Source organism: Notechis scutatus, chromosome 3 (assembly GCF_049901735.1).
Source record: "Notechis scutatus isolate UNSWTSFEM ecotype Mainland chromosome 3, rNotScu1.2, whole genome shotgun sequence".
NCBI classification, from domain to species: domain Eukaryota; kingdom Metazoa; phylum Chordata; class Lepidosauria; order Squamata; family Elapidae; genus Notechis; species Notechis scutatus.
The window spans coordinates 36,923,602-36,948,550 of record NC_142011.1 but is presented as its reverse complement, the minus strand read 5'-3'; the positions used below and the strand labels follow the sequence as shown (position 1 = coordinate 36,948,550).

The 24,949-nt window shown below is 43.9% G+C and overlaps 1 protein-coding gene across 6 annotated transcripts in view; it reads right to left on the bottom strand.

The window, feature by feature from the left end:
- NAV1 (neuron navigator 1) overlaps positions 1 to 13,340 on the bottom strand; it is a 262,874-nt gene extending 249,534 nt beyond the window's left edge. For all 6 annotated transcript variants that reach the window (XM_026680885.2, XM_026680886.2, XM_087962421.1 and 3 more), the window contains exon 1: positions 12,352 to 13,340. The gene's annotated coding sequence lies outside the window, so the exon portion shown is untranslated. The remainder of the gene's footprint in view (positions 1 to 12,351) is intronic.
- Positions 13,341 to 24,949: the final 11,609 nt, after the last annotated feature.

Sequence of the window (24,949 nt, the reverse complement as noted above, 5' to 3'; positions counted from 1 at the left end):
TAGATATTGGGTGGATAGGCTACATATGCTCAAAACATTTACTGTCTTATATGACTCAATAAGAACTCCCAGTTGAGTAGTAACTTTAATTGAATTCATTTTAATGAAGAGTTTTGGTTCTCTTTTGTTTTTTGCTTTTTAGGTGCCTTTGAATCTTAATTCTTGGCAATTGCCTGGACAAATCCCTGCAGTTTTCTTGGCCACATTTTTGGAAATAGTTTGCTATTAATTTCTTCCTGGGGCTGAGAGAAAGTGGCCAGTTCAAAGGTACTCAGCTAACAGTCTTGGAATTTGGTTGTCTGCTTTCTAACCCAGTGTCTTTAATCACTACATCAACATGTAGTTACACATGTTAACCATGATTTATCAATTATCCATTGACCAAGATATATTCAGCAGGGTGACCACAAATTTAATCACTCTGGCTGAATTAATATTCTGATTTTCAAGTCACATTTGTCATAGCATGAATCCAGCCATAACTGAACAAGTGCTAGACTAACATTTTAGAGGAAGTAAGCAATTTGATCCTGGTAAGTTTTCATATCCCGTAGCATAAGATATGAAATATGGCTCATGGCAGAATGTTGATCCCTCCCATCCATAAGATTTAGAGGCTGATTTCCTTTAGTAGCTGCAAATCTTACAAAACTAAGTTTCAGCAAATACTTTAATATATATTATATAGTACATTTGTTTTAAAACCTTGCTCTACCTAGAAACTTAAGGAACAATCCAGGAGCCTCAATAGCAATAGCACTTAGACTTATATACAGCTTCACAGTGGTTTACAGCCTTCTCTAAGTGGTTTAGAGAGTCAACATATTGCCCCCAACAATCTGGGTCCTCATTTTACCGATCTTGGAAGGATGGAAGGCTGAGTCAACCTTGAGCTGGTCAGGATTGGATTCCTGGCTGTGGGTAGAGTTTGCCTAGAGTTCTGCAATCTAACCCCTGTGCCACCAGGGCTCCCAAAGTATGTTGCCCGAGTACTTTGCCTGTTTGACCTAAAGAATGTGTGTTGTTTTTCAACACTATAGATGTGGGTGATTATGCAAGCTCTGCAATGTCATCTATTGATCCACCTAATCTGCTGAGTCTCAAGGGTTCTCCGTCACTTGAAGACTCCCCTCCCCCATGATCTGATTTCATTTAATTTACTGGCTGCTGAGGGTAGAGGCTGATTTAACAGTAGTGGCTAAAAAGGATTTTAAAGTGACTTGTAATTAACTCATCAGGGGAAAAGAAAAAAGGTTGTGCTTAGAGGAAATACCGTGAGGCATTTGCTCCCTCTCCTGGCAATTCATGGGAATCCCAGGGAAAAATACAAAGAGACGGTTGCTGCATTTCTGTTCAAAGAAACATCAAAGTCTAGATTTCTCCAGCCAAATATGCAAAATAGGTTGAACTGCAACTCCCATAAGCCCCAGAGAGCGTGGCACGCATCTTGGAGTTCATAGAAATGGGAGATGTGAAGAACATGATGACAATAGCTGATATTTGGAGCACTGCAAAATTCCCATAATCCTTCACTGTTTGCTTTGCTCCTCAGAGCTGCTGGGAGTTGTAGTTCAGTTTCATCTGGAAGCTCAGTGTGTTCCTTCTTTATTCACTGACTTCTTTTGTTGATACTGTTAAGCAGAGGCTCTGATTTTGTTTGGCTTAGATTCCCGTTTCAACCCAAGGCGGCATTTTAGCTTAAAGATGGATACAGCCAGGGGTGGGATTCTCCCAGTTTGGACTGGTTTGGGTGAACCTCTAGCTCTGACGATCAGCTGCTAAGTGAACTGGCTCTCTCCCATGATCAGATCGGCTTGCCCACCCACCCCCTGTGCTGTACTTACCTATATCCTCTCAGCTGATTCGTACTGCAGAGTGGATTGCCGCGTCTCAGCTGTGTTACTCCCCAAAAGTAACACAGAAGGTGAGTAATTTTGAAAGCTGCCCACAATCACCGAACCAGTTGTTAAACCTCGAGAATCCCACCCCTGGATACAGCCCATTTTCGGCCTTATTGCTCCCTTCTAGATGAGGTGCTAGACGAGAACAGGCTATGCAGTTGCTAAAGTAGGAGAGCTGCATAACTATCTTGCTAATCTGGAGGTTTCATATTGAGAAACATTGTCCAACAAGTAAGAGGTAAGAGAAACAGCTCTTTACTAAAGTTGGTTTCCAGACACTGGGGTTGGGGAGGAAGTGGGGTGTGTAAAATCCCTCTAACAATCCTCACTTAAACCTGTCTTCTCAGAGGTCCATTAAGTTAATTGGGCTTACTTCCAGGTAGCTAAGTAAAGCATTACAGCGTAATCCTGTTAAGTGCAAATTAATCCTCAAAAGAAATCTAGCATAGCAGATTGAATAGATTGCTGAAACATCTAGATAGTGAATCTAATCAAAACATTACTATCGGATTATAATGGCTTAAATAAGCTAATAATTGTGTTTCCAGGAATTCTGACAACTGTAACAAATTAGAAACAGAGGAACGTGGATAGAAGAGAGAGCAGCTCAGTCCTAAAGCTTCTCATTTGCAAGTATTTTCACTGACTTCAGGCAGGCAACATTAATGAGTGAGCAGTTTTTAAACTTGAATGAATGCCTCTTCCATTGTGTTTTCTTGCTGCACTATTTCTCCATACCAAGAAAAAAGAATATCGAACAAAATGCAATTCAAGGTCAAAATAACATGCAAGCTTTCTGCAATCCAAATAAGATGGTAATTTTTTACAAAAGAAAAAAGGCTGGAATAAAATATAGCTGTTGATAAATCCATGAAGTTGGTATTTAGTTTCAGTCCTCTGTAAATGTGAGAAACGCAGCAGTTATATTCCAATAGGTTTATAAAATCTTGCAGATTCATGATCTGATTTATTTATTTAAGTATTTACATGGCTACCTAACTCGGCCAACATGACAAAATGTTAAACAAGAAAAAAAACAACACCCATATATCATTAAAAGATAACACAGATGGCAAACTGAGAAAACAGAACGAATAACCTTGGTAGCCTTATTCTTTCAGCTGCAATGTTTGGGTTAAAGGCACCCACAAGTTAGCTATGCACCCTTCTAGATAGAAGGGAGAAACTTTTGCTTTTATCTTTCTTGAATCTTTTCACCATTCAGTTTCAATGGAGGACTTGGGTCCCGTTGTTTGCAGAGAAATCTATTCATTTCCTCTACACTACCTATGATGTCTATTCTGTCTACACTCCGCCATGTTGTCTATTCTGTTGTCTGAGCAGCTCTCCTCCAATTTTCCAATATTTCCAAATAGGAGATATATACTTAAAAGGCCAGAATAAGGAAATTGGTCAACTTTGTTTAATCTATAAATCAAACAGATAACTTCTCTGAGCTGATGACTATTCAAGGAGGAGGCAGGAGCAGGGGTGAGCTTCAAAATTTTTAGCAAAGGGTTCTCTGCCTGGTTGCTGGGTGGGTGTAGCCATAGTGGGAGTGGCCTAGTTGGCCTCCTGCACCACGGCGGAGTGGCGTTTTTGCTCTCCCCAGGCTCTGGAGAGTTTTCTTGAGCCTTTGGGAGGGCAAAAATGGCCTCCCCGGGCTCTGGAGGCTCTCTGGAAGCTGGAAACGGGCCCATTTCCGGCCTTCCCAAACTTCCAGGAGAACCATTTTTCACCCTCCCCGAGCCTCCACGCATGCCCTGCACTTACCTGCATCCAAAACAGGCCGTGTGGGGACTCATGGGGTGGGGTGGGTGGGGACTCATGGGGTGGGGTGGGTGGGCCCAGCCAGGAGTGGGATTTGGGGGTTCTCTGAACTGCAGAAACTTAGCTAGGGGCTCTCCTGAACCCCTGTGAACCCCCAGCAGCCCACTCCTGGGCAGGAGAAATTCTATGGGACTTCACAACATCTTGGCAAGACTCAAGGTCTATGCTCTTTTCCCTCTGCAGCCACTAGGCTATAGGATACATGATGCCTCAAGAATCTTCCTGAAGCCTTCTGGGATAGGTAAGTCTTGTCTGGCCCAAGAGCTGACGCAAGAGAACCCATCAGTTCTTGTGGGCATAAAAGGCTTTGCTTGTCCCTCAGGGCTGAGCAGCCTGCGGTTAAGCCCAAGGCAGATGGGACTGGCTTCACTGCTGAAACCTCATCTCCGCTGCTTCCCTTGTCTAGTCCCAAAGGACACCCCATCTGCCATGCCACAGACCTCAGCAAGAGGAAACACCTTTTTCCTGTTCTGTCCTCCACAGCAGGAATGATTGCTTTTTCAACAGGAAAGGTTCTGAATCCTAACAGCCTATTTATAAATTTGTCTCCTGCCTTGGGGGTCCTGCTTTTCCAGTAGTAGGAAAGAGCCAGATAAAATTTGGGCAGCCAGGTGATGTTTTTGCCCCAGGATTTCCTGGATAAGATTGACTGAAGAGGTTCCTGATGAGAGCTATGCAGAGACTAAAAGGTTTCCACCCCATTTCCACGTGAATTCATTGCAGAGGGGCCAACCAAACTCAACCTGGTGTAACTAGACATGAGCCCCTGGACATAAGTCAAGGGACTATTCAGAGTTTAGAGTTTAAATTACTTATTGGTTGATTACAACATCAAATGGAGTGAAAAGCAGCTATCAGTAATACATGTTTTTAAAATGCACATTTTAAAAAGCACTATTAAAAGTGCAACAAAAATATCATTAAAAATAAAATCAAAGAGTATCCATCCTGTACCCTAGGATATTTTCCAACAACCTATCTGTTTTTTAAATAAATGTTTTTGCCTATTGGTGGAAGAGCAGAAGAGAAAGAGTTTCCTTGATATCTTTTGATAGGAGGGCCAAAGCTTATAATAAGCCACTCAGAAGTCTCTTGCTACCGCATGATGGGTTAAAGGGAAGAGTTTCTCCCAGGGACATTAAAGCCTCATCACTCTCGGTCATACAGATTGCAAGATTTACTTGTCAAAAAGCCAAAGCCAAAATCCTTTGAGACTCTCTTTCTGAAACCATCAGATCTACCTAGCCAGTTTCAATATCTTCAGATAAGCAGTGTTGTTCTAAAGAAGTGCTTTGTTTGATTCGTCTGGGAGAAAAGAATCTTTAATGTAACTTAATCCCAAGCATAGGCATTCACTACTAAGCACTGTAGTGCCAATGTCTTGTAGTATGCATAGCATAACACAAATGCCACCCTTTTGTAAGAGACAAAGTTTTGTCACTTGCCTCCTTTGCCTACCACCCCACCCCAGTAGCACAAAGACCTGCATGCAGTGTAGTTATAGAATGTGGTAGCAGAAGGCAAAGTATTATAAAGATTATCTGAGATATTCAAATCCTTCACTTCGTATATGCATGTTCCCTTAAAATGTAATATTGAGTCTTTCCAGAAAAAGAGCATCAGCTACCACCAATCAAAAACGTTATGCCAAATAATATTGTTATGAATTCCTTAATACATCTTGTGTGGAAACAAAATATGAAAACAGTGGGGAAAAATGAAGTGGAAAGCTATATTATCTGAAGCATGCATTCTCTTTCTCTCTCTCTTTCACACACACACACACACACAGAATGAGAATGAGAGAGAGAGAGAGAGAGAAATAACACACAAGATGGTTAGATGAGAAAATGCACTTATACAGTCGTGCCTCAGTTTGAGGACCACCAGTTACACATTTCCCCCATCAAAACTTACTTTTTCATTTCTTTTAGCCCATTTCATTCCCTTCAAGGCAGACCTGGCTGAGAGTTCCTTGCCCTTCTAGAAGTCTTCCAATGAACTCCATCCCACCACTTAAGAATTGATGTCTAAGTAAAACTGAAAGCTAAAAGGCTTTTTGTGCTGATCTAGTCCAATAATAACCATCATCTGTGGAACCTATTAAGTTTTTTTTTTCAGGATCTTCTTCCAGGAATCTATTCCTGACTCTTGCCAATTCGAAACAGAGAGAGACCTTTTTCCATGATGTGCAGGCCAAGCCAAATCAGCTTGCATAGCTTTTGAACGTCCCTGCTGTGCTGCACAATCGATAGTTAGATATAAGTGTGCTCTAAAGAGCTAGTCTGAACCCGCAAGTTTTGTCTTGCTGCCTACATCTCCTACCTTTTGACTGGGAAAAAACTCCTGCAGCATCTATGCCAGCCAGGGCTTCATCTGAGTTCATTGGAGTTGGGAGTTTCATAACACGTCCCACTTGTTACCAGCCAGTTCCATTAATAAACTCATCATAGGAGAAGCAGCTTGCAGAGCAGCAATTTTGCCAAAGATGGGAGGTCTCACAATTTCCTTTCTGCCAAGATGTTAGAGCACACTCGGTAAACCCAACTAGATGTACACAAGGCTCAGCTGTTTTCTAAACAGGGCTTTAGGACCAGGGAGAAAATTTCCAGAAGGATTCTACAGAAATAGTAGATGTCCTGCATGAAAATGATCTTGCCAAAGAACTTTTCATTCCATTTAAGACCACTGCCAGAAGCTTTCTTTGAGCAGTGGTTTGTGTAAGGGCATTTCCTCTCACACATTTAAATGAACTTGGCTTTCAGGTTATAATTATCCCACCCTGCTTTCTATTTTTTTTTTCACATCTATAAAACCTCTGTTCTCCTGTCCTGTTGTTCACAATAGATTATGGGGTGGCAAGCACTGTGTGTGAATGGATGGGTGGGATAGTAAGAAGTGTATGAATGAATTGAGGGGCCCTATCAAAAGTTTTTCTATACGAATCTACTCTTTTCCTAGCATGGTTTCACATCACATTCACCTTAAACATGTACATAAACCCCAAAGGAGCACCTGTGAAAATATACATCTAATTGTGCCCCATGGGATGCATACTCTGAAGCACTGTGCAATCCATGGGGAAGGGGTCTTTCTCTACTATTGAATCAATGTTCTCCACCTGTCCTAGGATCCCCTTAAAGTGACTCAGTCTCTATGTTGCTTCCATTGGGTCAGTTTTGAGTTGCTGCCAAAAGATGTTGTCTTAACTTGCAAGTGTGCCAATCCATTACAGAGATGGTGATTGATTGTATCTTCTGACTTTGCTTTATATCCCTTTTCAGCATATCATCAGCTAGGCAAGGGAATACCTAATGCACTGGAGCAGTGATGAGGTGAGTCTCCTCTAGATTTTTGGTTATCTTCTGTAGGTTGGCTCGTTTGCAAATTCTTCTCAACCTTTTGGGCATCTCTCATGCTGAAACACCACAAAATAAAGAAATATGGGAAGGTACCATGGCAGAAATAACTCTGAAGAGGAGAGAAGTAGATCTTCTGTTAGGTGCTCTAGAATGGGAGGACTGAACCTGACTACCTGATGGCCAACCAGTCTTCAAGGAGAAGGAGAAGATGATCAACCCTGACTGCTCTTTAGAAGGCCAGATCCTGAAGATGAAACTCAAATACTTTGGCCACCTAATGAGAAGGAAGGACTCAATGGAGAAGAGTCTAATGCTGGGAATGATTGAGGGCCAAAGAAGAATGGAATTGAAGTCCACAAGTCTTAAAATTGTCAAGGTTGGAAACCCCTGCCCTGGAGGACTCTTGCATTAGTAACCATGGACATTTCTTTTTTCCTTTCTGAAAGGACATATGGCAGGATACTACTTCCTCCCTCCCTCCCTCCTTGACAGACTTCACCAGAGAAGCAAACAATCTCTTTTGAACATTGAAGGCAAGAGAGAAAGATAAGGTGTCTAACCCATCCCTCCTTTGGACTCAGATTTCTTTTATCTGTGGCTACGGCTTTTCCTCATCTCCCAAGATTTTTCTCATAGTCCTCTACAATATCCATGTTGGTAATGCTTGCTAATGAGTAAGAGAGAAGAGGCAGAGGATGCAAGAACAATGTGCTGTGATGAGAGACAAAGAGAAAAGGAAGAGCATATTGAAAAAGAAAAGGTGAGGATCTGCTGGGGTGAAGAACACCCCAGAAGTTCTAGTTCCCCAAGATGGTATTTTTGCTTATCTATCCTTTGACCCTGGCAGTTGTGGTGATGGCCACCCTACCTGTCTATATCCTTTGATCAGGAACTACATTTTGGAATTGAAGGGAAGGACCAGACCTGCTGCTATCATCATGGGACTTTTAGAATGCCGCTTTCTCAGCTGTGCTATTAATCTACCCTTTGCTCGACCTTGTAACGAAGGATAGACCCACAGCCCCTCAGACTCGTGTCCATCCAAATACCACTTATAGAATTTGGTGAAGAAAAGTGCACCAGTTTGTAGCTCCAAACACAAGGCGTGGTCTCATAACATTTAGATTTTCCCCCCCTTGCAGTTAAGTGCCATTGCAACCCAACAAGACAGACACAGACTTTAGAGAGAAATTAGGGCTGTAAAAAAAACAATTACCACTAACCTGCCTTCAATCAAGGATGTGTATACTGTACGAGTCAAAAAGTGGGCTGTGAAAATATTTACAGACCCCTCACATCCTGGACATAAACTGTTTCAATTCCTACCCTCAAAACAAATCTACAGAGCACTGCACTCCAGAATAACTAGATACAAGGACAGTTTTTCCCCAAATGCCATCGCTCTGCTAAACAAATAATTCCCTCAACACTGTTCAACTATTACAAAGTTTGCACTACTATTACTGTTAATCTTCTCATCACTCCTTATCACCCATCCCCTCCCACTTGTGATTGTATGACTGTAACTTTGTTGCTTGTATCCTTACGATTTATATTGACTGTTTCCTAATATGATTTCATTGCTTATTGTACCCTATGACTATTATTAAGTGTTGTACCTTATGATTCTTGACTCTTGATGAATGTAACTTTTCTTTTTATGTACACTGAGAGCATTTGCACTGAGACAAATTCCTTGTGTGTCCAATCACACTTGGCCAAAAAAGAATGCTACTCTATTCTATTCGTTGAATCTAATCCTGCTTTCTCTAGTGAGAGATAACAGAGGCGCCTGATCTTACACATGACAATTTCTACATATTTATCTTTAATCTTTGGTCTAAGCCAGGGGTGTCCAACCTTGGCAACTTTAAGACTTGTGGACTTCAACTCCCAGAATTCCTCAGCCAGCTTGCTGGCTGAGGAATTCTGGGAGTTGAAGTCCACAAGTCTTAAAGTTGCCAAGGTTGGACACCCCTGGTCTAAGCTAAAGAAAAAAAAAGAGTGTTGTGAAGTAGTTAAGGCACTAGGCTAGAAACCAGGAAACTGAGTTGCCTTAAGCAGGAAATGAGCTTGGGCCAATCATTGTCTCTCAGCCTTAAGAAGAAGGCCATAGCAAGCTACTTCCAAAAACGTTACCAAGAAAACTGCATGAACCAATCCAGGTGGTCATTAGGAGTCAACATTGACTAGAAGGCATATCATGCTGGTTGAATGCTGACAGATGTCCTTCACTTATAGGAACTTTTATTCTAGGTTCTAGTGTTCAGGGAGGGCCTTTATTACAGTGGTCCTCGTCCCAGAAACATCCATTAGGCTCTTACTGCTTCATCTTTTTGAAGGGGCACCTTCAGAAGGACAAGTATTGTCATAAGCTGGGCAGGTTTTTTGGGTGGGAGGCTTTCCTCCTTAACAAATATTGTGTGCACTAAGGCAAAAGAGAGAGAGAGAGAGAGAAGGAGGCAAGCAGACACCAAGAAAGGATCCGAAAGGAGAGATGATGTCATCTGGAACATCTATAAAATTTCCAGGAACCAAGACATGGTGATTGTACAGCCTTATCCAAAAACCTTGCCCTGCAATTCTAACTCGGTTTCAGCTTCCCCAGTCTGGTATCTTTCAGATGCATTTACTTAAACCTTTTGCCATCTTAAAGCTTCCACAAATCACACAGGAGCAGCAACATTACCAGATGTGAGCAAAGTCATGAGCTGGGAATGTGGGGAAGCTGCTTCAACACAAAGCCAGCTGCTGTTCCAATCAGTTTCTCCAGCACTTCAGAGGCAATAGGGCTGTGTAAACGGACTTGGGTGAGCATCACATGGAAGTATATTGACCTGCCTTGCCTTCGCCTCTACTGTGATCTCAGACAGCTTTCTCCAACCCCTCTGTTCACAGGATTTTCCAAGTTCCTTCTCTGCCTTAAGTGAAGGCACCTGAAATGTCCAACCTGGATACTAGAGAGATGAAACTGTAACAGGCAAGTATGTTTAGAAACCAATTGGAAGCAAACAAAAGGGCCAGAAGTGAGCAGGCTTAAGAGCAGAAACATTCTACCATTGTTCTAAACAGTGGCCACTTTGGGCCTCCTCTTCCCTAAACAAGGCTATTGTGTGCTACGTCTGATGTACTTTTCACAGTTTCATCCTGACAAATTTCTTTCCCCCTTCTTCACATACCCCAGAAAATGATACTGTACCTTCTCCCAGATTTATGGTTTCCCTTACAAAAAAAAAATAGTCACCTTGGAGTGTTCACCAACACAGTCTAAGGAACAAATGTTAGCCGTCTTGTAAAAATTAGAAGAGACTTTTCAATCATCACAAATCAAAGTCCTCTCGCAGTTTGTAAGGATCATAAAAGATCGAGCATCTGGTCTTTGGTCTGGCAGGTGGGGTTATCCAAATGTATGCCAACTTCCTCTCAAACCCCCCATTTATCCATTTCTATGGGTGGTCCTTTGACACACATTGTTTTCTTCTCCCTGCTGTTTTACTTCTCTTTGTCTGCGCCTGCTATGCGTCTGGGCTGCCTCTTGTTCAGTCTGTTGGCAAAGCATCTTTCATCACAAGCCTGACATGTGTCTGTTATGTACATAACAACAAACACCAAATACGTTTGGTAAAGCAACAGAGTTCAGAACAAACTAGCAATAAAGTGCCCTGGATGCACACACTGCAGCAAAAGAAAAATAAAAGGGCATTTGATTTTCCAAACAGATGAATTCTGCTCATTGTTCACTAAGCATGTTCCTTAGAATTTATCAGCTTCCTCAAAGACTGGGAGGCCTTTGATGATCACATACCTTCTTCCCTTCCCCCAACCATCCTTTGAGCTCTTGTGAATCAGTTTGATCCATTTCCTGGCACACTGTGACCAGAAATGACTTAACCCTTGTGTCATGCTCACAAGCTCTCAGCAGCCTTCCAAGTGTACTGGCGAAGACTTAAGTTTGGATAGTGAGAAAAAGGAGGCTGCATGCTAACCCCGTCTCCCTGGCCTTGTGCTTTGGACCAGGGGGCTGGACCGCTGCTCCCTGAGACAAATAACCCTCCAGAAATGTTTGGCATATAATGAAATCAGCTGCAGAAGGCAAACACGGATCATGTCTAAGGAAAAGAGGATTCTGCTTGGCTTTTTCTGGGAAAGGACCCAAAACGTTATGCGTTCCCACCAAAGTATGATTTAGTATTTATAACTCTTGAATCAATATTTTTTTTGTTTAAGGAAAGAAAGGGATAGTTTCAAACGCCATTTCCTCGGAGTTATAATGCTTTTCCTCCTCTTCCTCCTCCTCCTCCTCCTTTTTGCTCAGCCAGGGACTTCAATGGGCAGCAGCAACAATGGAGAAAGGAATTACATACAGTGAGAAGAGGGAGGGTGGAAAAGAGCATTCCCCTCAAAAATACTGCTCTGCCTAATAGTTCAGCTCCAAGAATAACTGGCTCTTGACGCCACGTCCGACTGCCGCAATTCTAGATATTAAGCAGCCACAAGAAAAGCATCTTTCTTCCCTAGATGGCTGGTTGAAACAACCCACTCCCCCTTTTGTGCATTGTAAGGGAAAAGCGCAGTGATGAGAATCAAGGCTGCTCTAAGGGGAGCTTTTGAAAGCCAGCGAGTCTCCCACACTGCCTGAGATGAGGGGAGTGTATGTGACGTGGAAGAGAACCGGCCCGTACTTTCTCTGGGCTGGGTCGCTCCTGGGAAAAGTCGGATTCCCACTCAGCAGTCGAAGGGAAAACTGCGGAATAAAAAAAAAGAATAAAACCGTCTGGGAGGAGCCCTCTTGTTTAGAGCCCTGTAGGCTTCTCTGCAGCCTTCAGTTCTTGCGGAGGCAGATAAAGACACCCCGTCCCCCAGTTTGCCATGCTGGCTGAGCACCATGGATGCTGGGTCACAACTCCTCTTAGGAGTGAGGTACCAGGCGGGAGCGCCGGCCGGAAGCGAAGGAGCGAGTTGGGTTCTCCTCAGCGGCGCTTTCCGTCTGCAGGGGCGGGCAGGCCGGCTTGCCAAACCGCCGGCCTCGGCCTCCGTCAGTCCGGCTACGCAGGGGAGCCTTCTCCGCAAGCCGATTCTGCCCAGACCTTCGGCTGAGTCACAGTCGCCTTGCCCCGCCTGAACCTTCGCCGCTTTGGCAGGCGGAAAGGACCATATGGCAGCCCCTCCCGCCCCACCCTCCGGGCCGCCGCGTGGAGAGCAGCATCCCCCGCTCAAGCCCCCGCCCAGGCCCGCAGGAGGCAGCCCCGGGCACTCACCCGGCTAGGAGGTCTGCGCGGAGCCCGCCATCCCCTCTCTTCCGTGGTCCTGCGTGTCGTTGCTGTCGGTCCCGTAGCCCGAGCCGAGCCCGCCTTCTATCCCGAAGTTCTCCCTCGCGGGGTAATCCGCGCTGCCCCCGAAGCCCGGAGAGAGGAGTAGTTGCTGTCGCCGCCAGGCTTCTCCCTTGTCCGACGGGCAGGCAAGCAGACGGGCTCCCTCCTCTTCCTCCTCCTCCTCCTCCCTCTCCAGTTCTTGGCAAGCTGGCAAGAGCTGCTCTGAGGTTCACCCCGGGACACCAAGTGGCCGCCTCCTGCACGAGGTGCCGGTCTCGGGGTGCCGGCTGGGAAGGGCGGCTCGTTACGTGGACCTGTTGGCCCCCGCCGGCACACGCCGGGGTTGGACGCTGCTGTGGGTGGGAGAATGCCAGGCTAACGCGACGCGACACCCACCCAGCCGCTCACACGTTGGCGGACCGTTTCTCCCTTCCTTTCCCCCCCAGATTTCTCCCTTCGCTCCTTCCAAACACACACACGCTCACACTCACACACCCTTTCTTTAGAAAGTCTCATAAATTGTGGCTGGAGGGAGGGAGGGAGCAATCTGTTTATCTTTGTGTCAGATTTTTTTCGGGGAGGGGAGGGGAGGGGAGGGCGGAGAGAAGCCGGGGACTAACCCCTTCCTTCCCACGACCGTGTTTGGGAGCCCGGTTGAGAAAGCGCCGAGCAAGCGCTTTTGGCAACAAGGGCTTACGACCCAGCGCTTTTCTTGCCGAGGCGTTGCGCGGGTGCCCGCGCGCGGGTGCTCGTGCACGCCAAAAAAAAAAAAAATGTAACCTCTCCTCCCGCTTTCTTTCGGTGGTTTCCACTTCGGGGCAACAATGCCAATCTTCCGACAGAGACGGGCGTGGCGCACCGAGGAACTGCGGCGCGATTTGCAGCTTCTCAGGAGGGACCGCGTGTCCCGGCGCACGGAGTCAGACAGCCTGATCGCTCTGGGAAATGTCAGTGGAGAAGGCGGAGGGGAAAAAAGGGAGGGGAGGGGCAGCTTTGTTTCAAAGGTCCAGTTGGGGAGCTGGTCTTAGCCACCCCCACCCTCCAAATGAAACTCCAGCGTGGAAAGTGTTGTTACACCTCTTTCCCTTATCTGCGTTTTCTCGTCTGAAAGGAGTTTCCTGGGTTTTCAGAAGGCCCCCCCACACCTTTTTTTTTTTTTTTTTAAGAAAAGACTGCATATATTTTTGAAGAAACTGGGCTTAATCGGTCTTGACTGCCAGATAAAATTCACAAAGAAGAGTCTGGGGGAAGGTCTTCCGAAATGCCCCAGCGTGGCTGAATGATGGACTTGCTGGACTGTCAGGTTAATCATACACAGGTAAAACTGCCGGACCCAGTTCACAGGCTCCTCCTCTTCCTCCTCACTGGAAGTAGAATTTTATAGTGAGGGTGGGGTGGATTCACCCGACAGTCACCTTCCACGTTCTCTGAAGCCACGTTCTCTAAAACAGACATTACCCATCAATGCAGCTCTTCTTTTGCAAATAATAGTAGTAATAAATTGTGCTTACTTTGAGTGTCACCTGCTGAAGCAAAACAAGTTTACTTCAGTTTGCCATTTGGCAATTCCATATAACAAGGCTTCTTAAAAATTTTCCTTCATTTATCCCAAACCATTTTACTCAATGCAGGTATAAAAAAATAATAATTCAATTTAAATGTGTCTTTTGTGATTGGGTAATTGGGTTTGTGTGTTGTTTATCCAAAGAAAAATCACTTTAACCCGATTTTGGGAATCTGCCCAGGTACCTTATGATTCTCGACTCCTGACGAATGTATCTTTTCTTTTATGTATACTGATAGTATCTACACCAAGACAAATTCCTTGTGTGTCCAATCACACTTGACCAATAAAGTATTCTATTCTATGATATTCTATTAAGAAGCACTGCCACATGCGCTTCTTTGTGTTTTAAACAAGCATGTTCATAAATTTAAATATATATCAAGCAAACAAAGTAAACTAAACATATAAATTTGAAAGGCATAAAGATACTCACTTTAAATTTTTGAAGCTGTACTTCTATGGAAGGATAAAACATACCTAATTTTTTTTTAAAAAAAAATTCCACTAAATATGTCCGATTCTCAGATACTGCCTGGACAGATCCTGCAACTTCCTTGAGAAGATTTTGCGGAAGTAGTTTGCCATTGCCTCCTTCCTAGGGCTCAGACAAAATGACTGATCCAAGATCACAAAGCCAGCTTTGTGCCTAAGGCAGGACTCGAACTCATGGTCTCTGGTGCCTGAAGCCAAGGGTGTCAAACTTGCATCATCACAGCATCGTCAAGCGACATATTGCCACCCTTCGCTAAACTGGGTGCGGGCGTGGCCAGCGCGTGACACATCTGGCCTACGGGCTTTGAGTTTGACAAGCCTGCCTTAAGCACTACACCACGCTGGCTCTCACTCAGCATTTAAATGGAAGCAATATTGTTTGGAGACTACTCTTTAATGATCATAGGATTATCTTTCATGTAGAAGGATTCAGTTTTAGACATTGGTTTTGTTTAGCTGTCGCTAAGCCCAAGAAAATAATGGAAGGAGACATTGTCCAAAACACCTGGAAGGGACAAAATGGCTTGAGAGCAAGTGGACCAAGAAGCTATATTTGATCAGAGGCAAACGGCTGGAAAAAGAAAAGTGCCTGCAGTATAAAGTGCTTTTATTTCTCCAGAATATAGCAATAACACTTAAGACTTATATACCGCTTCACAGTGTTTTACAGCCTTCTCTAAGTGGTTTACAGAGTCAGCATATTTCCTCCAACAATCTGGGTCCTAATTTTACTAACATTGTAAGGATGGAAAGCTGAGTTAACTTTGAGCTGGTGAGGATTGAACTCCTGGCAGTGGGGCAGAGTTAGCCTGCAATACTGCATTCTAACCACTGCATGACAACGGCTCCTAAAATACTTGCTTCTTGATTTTGGGACAAGAATTTTAGATCACACGTATCTCCATATTGATCATGCCATCCATTTCTGGAAATCAAGACAAGGTGCAATTGCAATATATTTATTTCTCAAGATGAAATCCTAACTGTGATTCAGTCCCACAGTACAAATCTACCCACCATTCACAGTTATAATCCTAATTTGATGATTTTCTTGATGAAAGTAAAACAATAGATGATGAATTCAGTAGGATAAGATTGAACCCTGGTTCAGCAGGTAAGATTTCAGTCAGAGAAAGGTCCCTAATAAGAGTGATTGTAAATAATAGAGATAAAGAAGCATAAAGCCAATAATAAAAAAGAGCTTGGTAGATTGTCTATGTAATGCCTCAGTAATATAGCTGCCAAAAGAAGCTACCAGCTTTTGATTTATACCTTAGGCCATTTTTAAAGGAATATAATGTGTGAGCTCTTGCATTTGTGTGCTTTTGAATTCAGGGTGGCCATAATTCAGTGACCAAAGACAAATTGTGGTGGAGTTATTACTTATACCGAATTAGTCAAAGTATGAGAGAGGAAGAGGGGAAGGAAAAGGCACTTAAGATCAGGACTGAAGCTGTGTTGACTAGACAAGACACCAGCATCAACAACATTGACATGTCACCAGTCTATTTCTGAAGACGACAATGTGATTTGAAGAATCAACTGGGTTCACCCAAAAATGACACATATTAAAAAAACAAAAACAAAATGAGCAACTTCAGGATATACCACTTTGGTTTTTATTAGAATTCCATGTGAAAGTAGTGGCTGAGTGAGGGCTTATGCTTATGAAAATTAAGAGGATGCTTTCAGTATGTTGGGTAACTGGGTACCAGAGGTAGTATTCAGCAGGTTCTGACCAGTTCTGGAGAACCGGTAGCAGAAATTTTGAGTAGTTCGGAGAACCGGCAAATACCACCTCTGACTGCCCCCACCCCATCTATTCTCTGCCTCCCGAGTCCCAGCTGATCGGCTGGGTCTTCTTTTGTTGCCCTGCACAGGACAATGGAGTAGGGTGGGAATGGAGATTTTGCAGTATCCTTCCACTGCCATGCCCACCAAGCCATGCCCACAGAACCGGTAGTAAAAATTTTGAATCCCACCATTGCTGGGTACCCATCTGGGTAATCCAATTTTTGGCTGGTAATCCTTTCAGACAAAATTCAATATTCTTCCCCCACCCCACCCCCCAATTTTCCTCCTTTTAAATACTCAAAGAAAATGCCAGTTGCAGTAAAAAGAGGCTCTGGCAACAGTAATATTAATGTTCTTGTCACCTCTTGCATACAAATTTGCAATGGTGTTTTGAAAATTACTTGGAAGCTACAATTGGTGCAAAATGCAGTAGCCCTCTTGGGAGGATGTGTTTTCATGTAACACTATTGCTCTGGGCTCTGCGTTAAGTACCAATAGGCTGGATATACAGTTCAAAGTGCCAGTTTTGCCTTATAAGGCTCTACATAGTTTGGCACCCAAATAGCCACAGGAGCATCTCTTTCAAACCACCCATCTGGTCTATGCCTTCCAAATAAGGATAGAGGTTCTCCCCCTGCAAGGGATGCTTGGGGGAGGAGAAGCCAGTGCTCCTCACTAATGAATCAACCCTCTGGAGTAGTCTATCTATTATGCCAGAGGTCTCCAAACTTGGCAACTTTAAGACTTGTGGACTTCAACTCCCAGAATTCCTCAGCCAGCACAGACTAGGAGTTGAAATCCACAAGTCTTAAAAGTTGCCAATTTTGGGGACCCCTGTATTATGCCCTCCTTCCTAATAGGACAGTGAAAACAGAACTATAATATCTGAGATTGTGAGATAGAGATTGGATCATAAGCAGTGTAGTGTATTGTCATAAGTATGATGCATCAATGTTGGCATTATGTGTTGAAACTTTTAGGAGTTCTTAGAGAGTCAGATGGATATAAAAATAAAGTAAAATAAATTTAGAAGGGAAAAAGAAGAAGGAAAAAACTATTGTTCAACTTTCAAAAGTCAAAACCCTTTGTAAACTATGGCGAATCTTAGAAGAATCTACCAATATCTCAATTCAGTATTCGTGGATGTACAAGAAGTATATGCGGAAGATGCATTGCCATGGAAATTGGGAATTTGACCAAATACAGGTAGTCCTTGACTTACAACAGTTCACTTTGTGACTATTTGAAGGGAAAAACTATTGCTCAACATTCAAAAGTCAAAACCCTTTGTAAACTATGGCGAATCTTATAAGAATCTACCAATATCTCAATTCAATATTCGTGGATGTACAAGAAGTATATGCAGAAGATGCATAGCCATGGAAATTGGGAATTTGACCAAATACAGGTAGTCCTCAACTTACAACAGTTCACTTTGTGACTGTTTGAAGTTATGATGACACTGAAAAAAAGTGAAAGTTATGAACATTTTTCAGACTTTTTTTCAGTGATCAAAATTTGGATACTTGACTCATATTTATTTACCAAAGTCAATGGGGAAGCAAGATTCACTTAACAAATGTGTTAACTAACTTAAGAACTTCAGTGATTCACCTAACACCTGTGGGAAGAAAAGTCATAAATGGGGCAAAACTCACTTAAACGTTTCGTTTAGCAACAGAAAGTTTGGCCTCCATGGTGATCTTAAGCTGAAGACTACTGTAATTGCTCTGGAAAGGTTACTCATCTTGGAAACTGATTGAGAGGCCCAACCTTTGACCTCTGCTGGAGGAAATTATACCTAATAAACTCACCCAAATGATCTAGAAACTTTATTTGCCAAAATTGTTGTATGGTACATTGGTGATGATGAAGGCGGTAGCTTCAAACATGATTCTATGAAAAAGTTCTACCGACTCACGAAAACATGCATGTTGACCATGCAGTTTATGTTCTTTCTATATTAGCGCAAACCAGCATATCTGAAAGTCAGGTGTTATAATGAAATCTCTGGAAATTAAAATACAATACCTGAGAACCCATCATCGTTGTGTCTTGTACGTCGATAATTTATAATCCATATTCTGCTTCAAAACTCCTCTTCATACATTTCATAAAACAAGCAGTCTTCCTCATCTGGTGTTTTTTAAGTACGCTCAGTTGCATACTTTTCATTAGAATTTCAAGCCAGCAGAATCCTACAGATGTGGAAACCATGTATTTGCAGGAAAAGATCAGAAAGAGGGCAAGCATCTTTGGAGATCCCTTTGTTCTGGTATCCTGGGCACTTTGTTATCCAGCATCTCTGTTGGCCCATGAGAAAGCGGACTACATTTCTTACCTCACTGGATTGCTATGAAAAAAATACATCAGCATCAGTCATTGCCTGGCATGTATTAATACATTTAATCCTTGACCTGAGGATGAAGAAAACAAAGCAATCTTTTCTTTTTCTGTTTTCCTGCCCTTGAGTGACCCACTATTCATTAGCAGCTCTAATTGCTCTCAAGGAAATTCTGTTCTCACTATTAAATCAGAATTCAGTAACAACTTTCAACAACTACATGATGAGCACTTCCTTCGTGCCACAGTGATCTACACTGCATTGCAGGATCCTGTTATCTATGCTGAAACACATGCCAAGCTAATTCTGCATTTGAACCAAGCAGGTGTTAATAGGGGGTCCATTTCTCCAGTGAAGAAAACAAAACATCTTGTTTGGCCAACATCCTGGAAACCATAGGTGGTCAGGCCATTTCAAAGGGTTTGTTTAGGATGAGCTGTTCATGAGGGTCCATAATCCTCACATCTCCTGAGTAGAGAAGCAGCTGCTCTGCCACATTATTCAGCTCAGCCTTTTCAGTTCCAACTCAGCCCTATATGACCATGTTCAGTTCTAACAAGAGATATGTTGAAGCATATGCTCTCCTGAATATATGCCCTTTGATCCAGGAACTTGGCTGCTTCATATTCAGTGGAAAAGCAAATATGCATTTTTGCACAGATTCAGGCAACTGTTCACCCTTGTGGGGGAGGGGTGTTGGCTCAAACTTAAGCAGGATCTCCTCCTTACTACCTTCCTGACATTGCAAATGTATCCTTATTCAAAGTTCCTAGCAAGCACTTGCCAATTGATATTGCTGGCTAAGGATGCTGGAAGCTGCCTTAACATGTCCTGTCGGAAGGCACCATGTAGGTTAGGGGTGGGCTGCCTTCTTTCCTAGAGGCCACATTTAAGGATTTAAAGCACTTCTGGATCACAAAACAAGTCAGGGCCATATTACACAGGTAGAAAACAGGACAGCTATTTAAGGGGAGAGTTGGAGAATGACTCCTGTAATATAGTATGGTGGTAGAGGGCCGCATGTTCGAGCCACCATTCGGGAAGGGAAGGAATGGACACGGAGGAGCCACCACCCGGGACACATGCCTATGGCTCGCATCGCTCCTGCGTCCACGGGGCTGCTCCCTGGCTAGTGAGGCCCAACCATTACCTGACTGTTCGCTCCTCCCTGACTGTAACTGGCTCCTTGCGAAACAGCTGGTGGTTGGATCGTGGAAACAGCCGATTGTCGGAGTGTGGGAGAAAGCAGCAAACCAGGTGCAATAGACCTGGATGGGCGGCTAGGGGTGTGGCCAGACTGCAGCAAGCAGTCAGTAGGAGGGGCGGGGTATACACACAGGTGGAGGTGGAACACAATATAAGGGGCAGGTGAACTAACGACGGTAGCGCAAACTTTGATTCTTTTTGGATGGTCGCTTTGTGCCGGGTCCACGTTTCCAGATAAACAGTCTAACATTAACTTGTGTTGCTGGCTTTTTCTTACATGGGACACCGGAATGTGACACCTACTTTAAATAACATTTCAGGGTTTCCAAGCCAATAGGCTATGTTGGCCAGATCATCTACAGATTCCAGGATATTGGCCAATCTTCCCCATCAGAAAATGGCAGGAAAGCAGTTATCATTTGGTTCTCATCTTCAAATACTGTAGCTTATCATGTTCAGAGAGTGCTCAGGGAGCTAGAAAAAAAGAGAGACTTAGAGGGCACCCATCTAAGGCAACCACCTCAGTATTGTAGACGTTGAATTTTATAGCAAGTGGACTGGCTAAGGTGTGTCCCAATTGTCTTCTGTTTTTTGTGATCTGTGTCCGCAGATGGGAACTTAGGATATTACTAGGCTGGTCTTTTAAGTTTCCTGCTTTTCAAGCATAAGTTGTTTTCAGCTGCCAAGATTCATGTGAGATGGATGGCTATGTAAATCAAAATAAATAAATAATAAAATTATTTATCTCTGTTCTCACTGGACTTCCATTGAAATGTTTGGACTAATATCAGCCTGTTCCAGACTTCTAAGGGATGTGCATTGACCGAAGATGTGAAATATGCATTTCTTATGTAAATGATTATAAATACATATAATTATAATTCTAAAACAGTTCAAAATGCTGAGCGCCCTTTCTCTGAATGGAATTGGATATCACTGAATAAATAAAATTAAGACATTGCCCCCTTTCCATCCAGAATAGCTAACTGTCCTTAGAATTGTCATCATCAGGACATCTAGGCAAGAAGGCACAATACTGATTTTAAAGGTTACAAGAAAATTAAAATGCATAAAGGAAAAATAGCATATTTTCTTGCCTTTGCCAATTACGTTTAATAATAAAGGGGAAGAAAAACATAGCAATGTCCACAAACACTGTGTGCATGGGTGGTGGGTGGGAGGCAGTTAGGATATCTAAACCAGATGCGTGTCATTCATTCTGATGGTTCAGCCTCTTCCAAAATGAAATGCTAGAAGTAGCTTGACATTTCCCTATTGCACCATCTTTGAGCAAAGCGCTCAGGTACACTGACACCTAGTGGCAATTTATGCTCATTGCAATGAGCACACATTTGAAAAGGAAGGAAAGGCAGAGTATATGAGGGGTTTGCTTAACTGGGTTGACAGGGGTATAAATTAGAGCTACAAAAATATCTTACAGTCCTGAGATGATTTCAGCCTGTCTGATCAAGGAGGAAGGCATTACATCTGACTGGGTTACTGTTTTGTAGTTAATTGTATGAGGAAATAAAGCCAGTGGGCAGCAACTTCATAAATCAGAAACAGGAATGCAGTGGTCTTCGAAAGTGGTCGAACTGCATCGTTCATCAATTCCAGGCATAATTGCTAAAGCTCAGGCTAAATGGGGTTTTAATTTAAGAATGTCTGAAAGGCCACATGATAGGATCCCACCCAATAAAACCACCTTACATTTCTGTTCAAACATAAGACTTGTTGAGTTAAACAGGGGTTACTCCCTGTATTTTTCGGAGTATAAGATGCACTTTTTCCACCCCCAAAAGTGGGTGGAAATGTCTGTGCGTCTTACACGGGAAATGTTGTCGAACCCCCGCCCACCCGCTGGCCCCCACCCTTCGGCTCCTGCCTCCCAGCAATTTGCCTCCTTGCAGCAAACAGCCTGGGCAGCTTCAGCACAGCCTGATTAGCACAAGCAGCTGATTGTCAGCCTCCCGACGATTAGCTGTTTCAGACTGCAGGGATTGCCATCGCCTATTGTCACCTCCGCACGCCCCATTTTCAGCCTCCACGCACCCTGTTTTCGGCCTCCGTGCACCCCATTTTCTTCCCTCTCCGATCTCCGCTGCCTCTTATTTCTGGATATAACAGCAATGGGGGAAGTACTATTGTTACACGGTTGTGTGCAGAAGCTAAGCTCTTTTTGCAGCTCTTATGTCCAAAATCCAATAGCACAGTCTATCATTTGAAGGCAGAAACACAGTAAAAAATGTAGCGCATACGCCTTAAAGCAGGCTTAAAAGAGCTGAGCTGATCAATCTCCCCCTCCAAATGTTTAAAACCCTGGATTTCCTGCTCTTGTTCCTCTGAGTGAGCTTTCCCCTCCCGCTTTCCCCTCCCACTACCCCTGAAAATTTCAGCCAGGGCCATTTGCCAATTTTAATAAAATATGTCTGAAAAAGTTCTATCAAATTCTTTCTGATTTTTGATATCAGATATAGCAGTTTAGGGTTGCAAAGTTATGCTACTTCTTTGGAATAAGTCCACTTAAATCCAGGCTCAGTTCTTTTAGAAAGTATGCATAGCATAGAAAATCATTAGCTGAAAACAACTAATTGGGATTTGACAGCTTTGTTCAAACAGCCCAGTGTTGGTTCAAAATCATCACATTTAAGCGAGCCACTGGTGCTAAGTAAGCAAAGGCCAATAATGTCCTGGCAGTTCCAACCCAAAGAACGGAGCCCATTAACTGATGGATTGTAGAGCTGTCCCCAGTTGAGAATGACAGCTCGGTGGTGAACTGGAACCGAAGAATCAGGCCAGTGAAAATTAGTGACATAACTGAGGTCTATAATTTGCAATTTTAAAGTCCCAGGACTCTTTCAGTTGTTGTTATCCAATGCCCACGGAAATGTCAAGGGTCCACAGTTGATGCATCCTCTCCACAACCAGGTCTGACTTGATGGAATGATGGGCTTGACCCGAGAACAGGCACTGTGTCAGCCCAGAAATTGTTCCAAGTGCTGAAGAACATGGCTAGGTGACTTCATGCTAGTGGAGCATTTTGAGGGCATGGTAGACATTTCTGCAGCACTTGACGGTGACTTAAAGGGAAGTGCCTCACACACTCCTGGATTTGGTGGGGAGTAACTTGCCTTTGGAAGTTGTGGGAGCTTCATCACTTGAGTCTTTTAAGATGAGATTGGACTGCCATTTGTCAGAAATGGTGTAGGGTCTCCCGCTTGGGCGGGGGGTTGGACTAGATGACCAACAAGTTCCCTTCTGTAAATCTGAGTAGGTCACCCTTCAATTAGATGCCCCACAGATACAGTTGAGAAAATACCCAGGATGGGCACAACAGCCACTTGTTACTATGTCAATGTTAGGGATACTTAGCTTGTGATTGTTGATGGATTGCAACACTAGATTCTTCCACATTTCTGTTTTAGAGGTAACAACTAGAGCAGTATTGGTGAACCTTTTCAGCACTCAGTGCCAAAATGGGAGTGTATGTGCATGTGCGGTGGGGCGCCGGAAACCAGAAGAGCAGCTCCCCAGTGTGCAAGTGCGTGCTGGGAAGCTGAGCTTCCGGCTTCCGGCATGCATATCCGTGGCGTCCATCTGGTCTTCCAGTTTCTGGCATGCAAGCACGTGCAAAGACCAGCTGGCTGGCATGCATGCGTGGAAGAGCAATGGGCGATGGCTGGCATGCCCGGAGAGATGGCTCTGGGTGCCACGTCCGGCATGCATGCCATAGGTTCACCATCATGGAACTAGAGAATTCAGGTTACACAGTTTGATGAGCTGATTCCGGGGAGGAAAAGGCATCGTGGCACTGCAGAGTGTTGAACAGTGCAGTGCGATTTGATGCAGGCTTCCCAAGCCAGTCCTTTCACAAATGTGGGGTGAAAGTGGAGAAGCAAGGAACACCCTCCATGCCTCCCTCTTTGATGTTGGGCTGGAAGTCTCCCAAGGGAGTATCTGCTGAAGAACTGTATCAGAAGACCTTGGCGACATCTGGGAAGAGCATTGCACAAGGCACTTGACTGATGTGAACCCTGTGGAAGATGGAGTGGAACAAAGCTGTCACCTCAAGACAGCTGGCTTTCTTCGGGAAGGCTTATTGCAAGGGGGAGAGTATGCATGTATCACGGAGTCACCTAGCCAGGATCTTATGGAGGATGCCAAGGACAACAGATGCAATCAAGATGGGCTGGTAATCACCTGGATCGATGGATTCTCTGTCTCCAGCAAAAATAAGAGCAAGCCAGATGTTGGGTTGGGCCATCAACCGCAGGTTGAAGTAGGTGATGAGCAAAGGCTGGCGCCAGGTCAGGATGTCTGAAGCAGGAATTCAGAGTAGGTCAGGCACACTAGAAGTCATGTCCCACAAAGCCATGGTGACTTCTGACAGGGCGATGACATCCAGGAGAGACCACTGCACTGCAGATTGGGTGTGTGGGCTATGTACAGTTGATTCTGCTGAGAGTATTGAAGACTGACAACCGGTAGGTCCGCCTCTGGTGGAACAGAAGAGGGGCCACGATATGCGTTCCTCCTGAGCCCAGATAACATGGTGGAAGTAGCATCTTTTCTCCAGAGCTTATATATGCTTTGCTCTGCAGATGGATTTGTTGCTTCAAAGTTGGCAGGCGGTCTTAGGCCGTACCCTGTACGGCTTCCATCTTTAGGGAAAGCATCACTTCTTCCAGAAGATCTGCTCAGCTAAGCTCACGGGACTAAAGGGCCCAGGCAATCAGGATCAAGGGGTCAGCTGCCATTTTCGATTAGTGCAGATGTTGCATGGCAACGTCTAAGAGTTTAAGAGAGAGCCCTTGAACCCCAGAGGAGGCCTGCAGTGCCACGGGCTCTCTTATACAGTTGATTGATTGTTTGGGGAGGGGCATTGCTTTTTATTTATTATGTTGGGTTTTTATCTTTCTAAGCCATCCTGAGTCACTGAAAATGAGTTGGGCAGCCATATAAATTTTCATTCATTCATTCATTCATTCATTCATAAACAAACAAACAAACAAACAAACAAATTAATTAATTCAGCTACCTTTGCTGTTGCCACTTAAAAGCCGGAGCGTCCCAGAATTAGAAAACATTTTTTTTTCTGTTTTTCTTTGTCCGCACAGCAACGTCCTCCACGCTTCGACGCT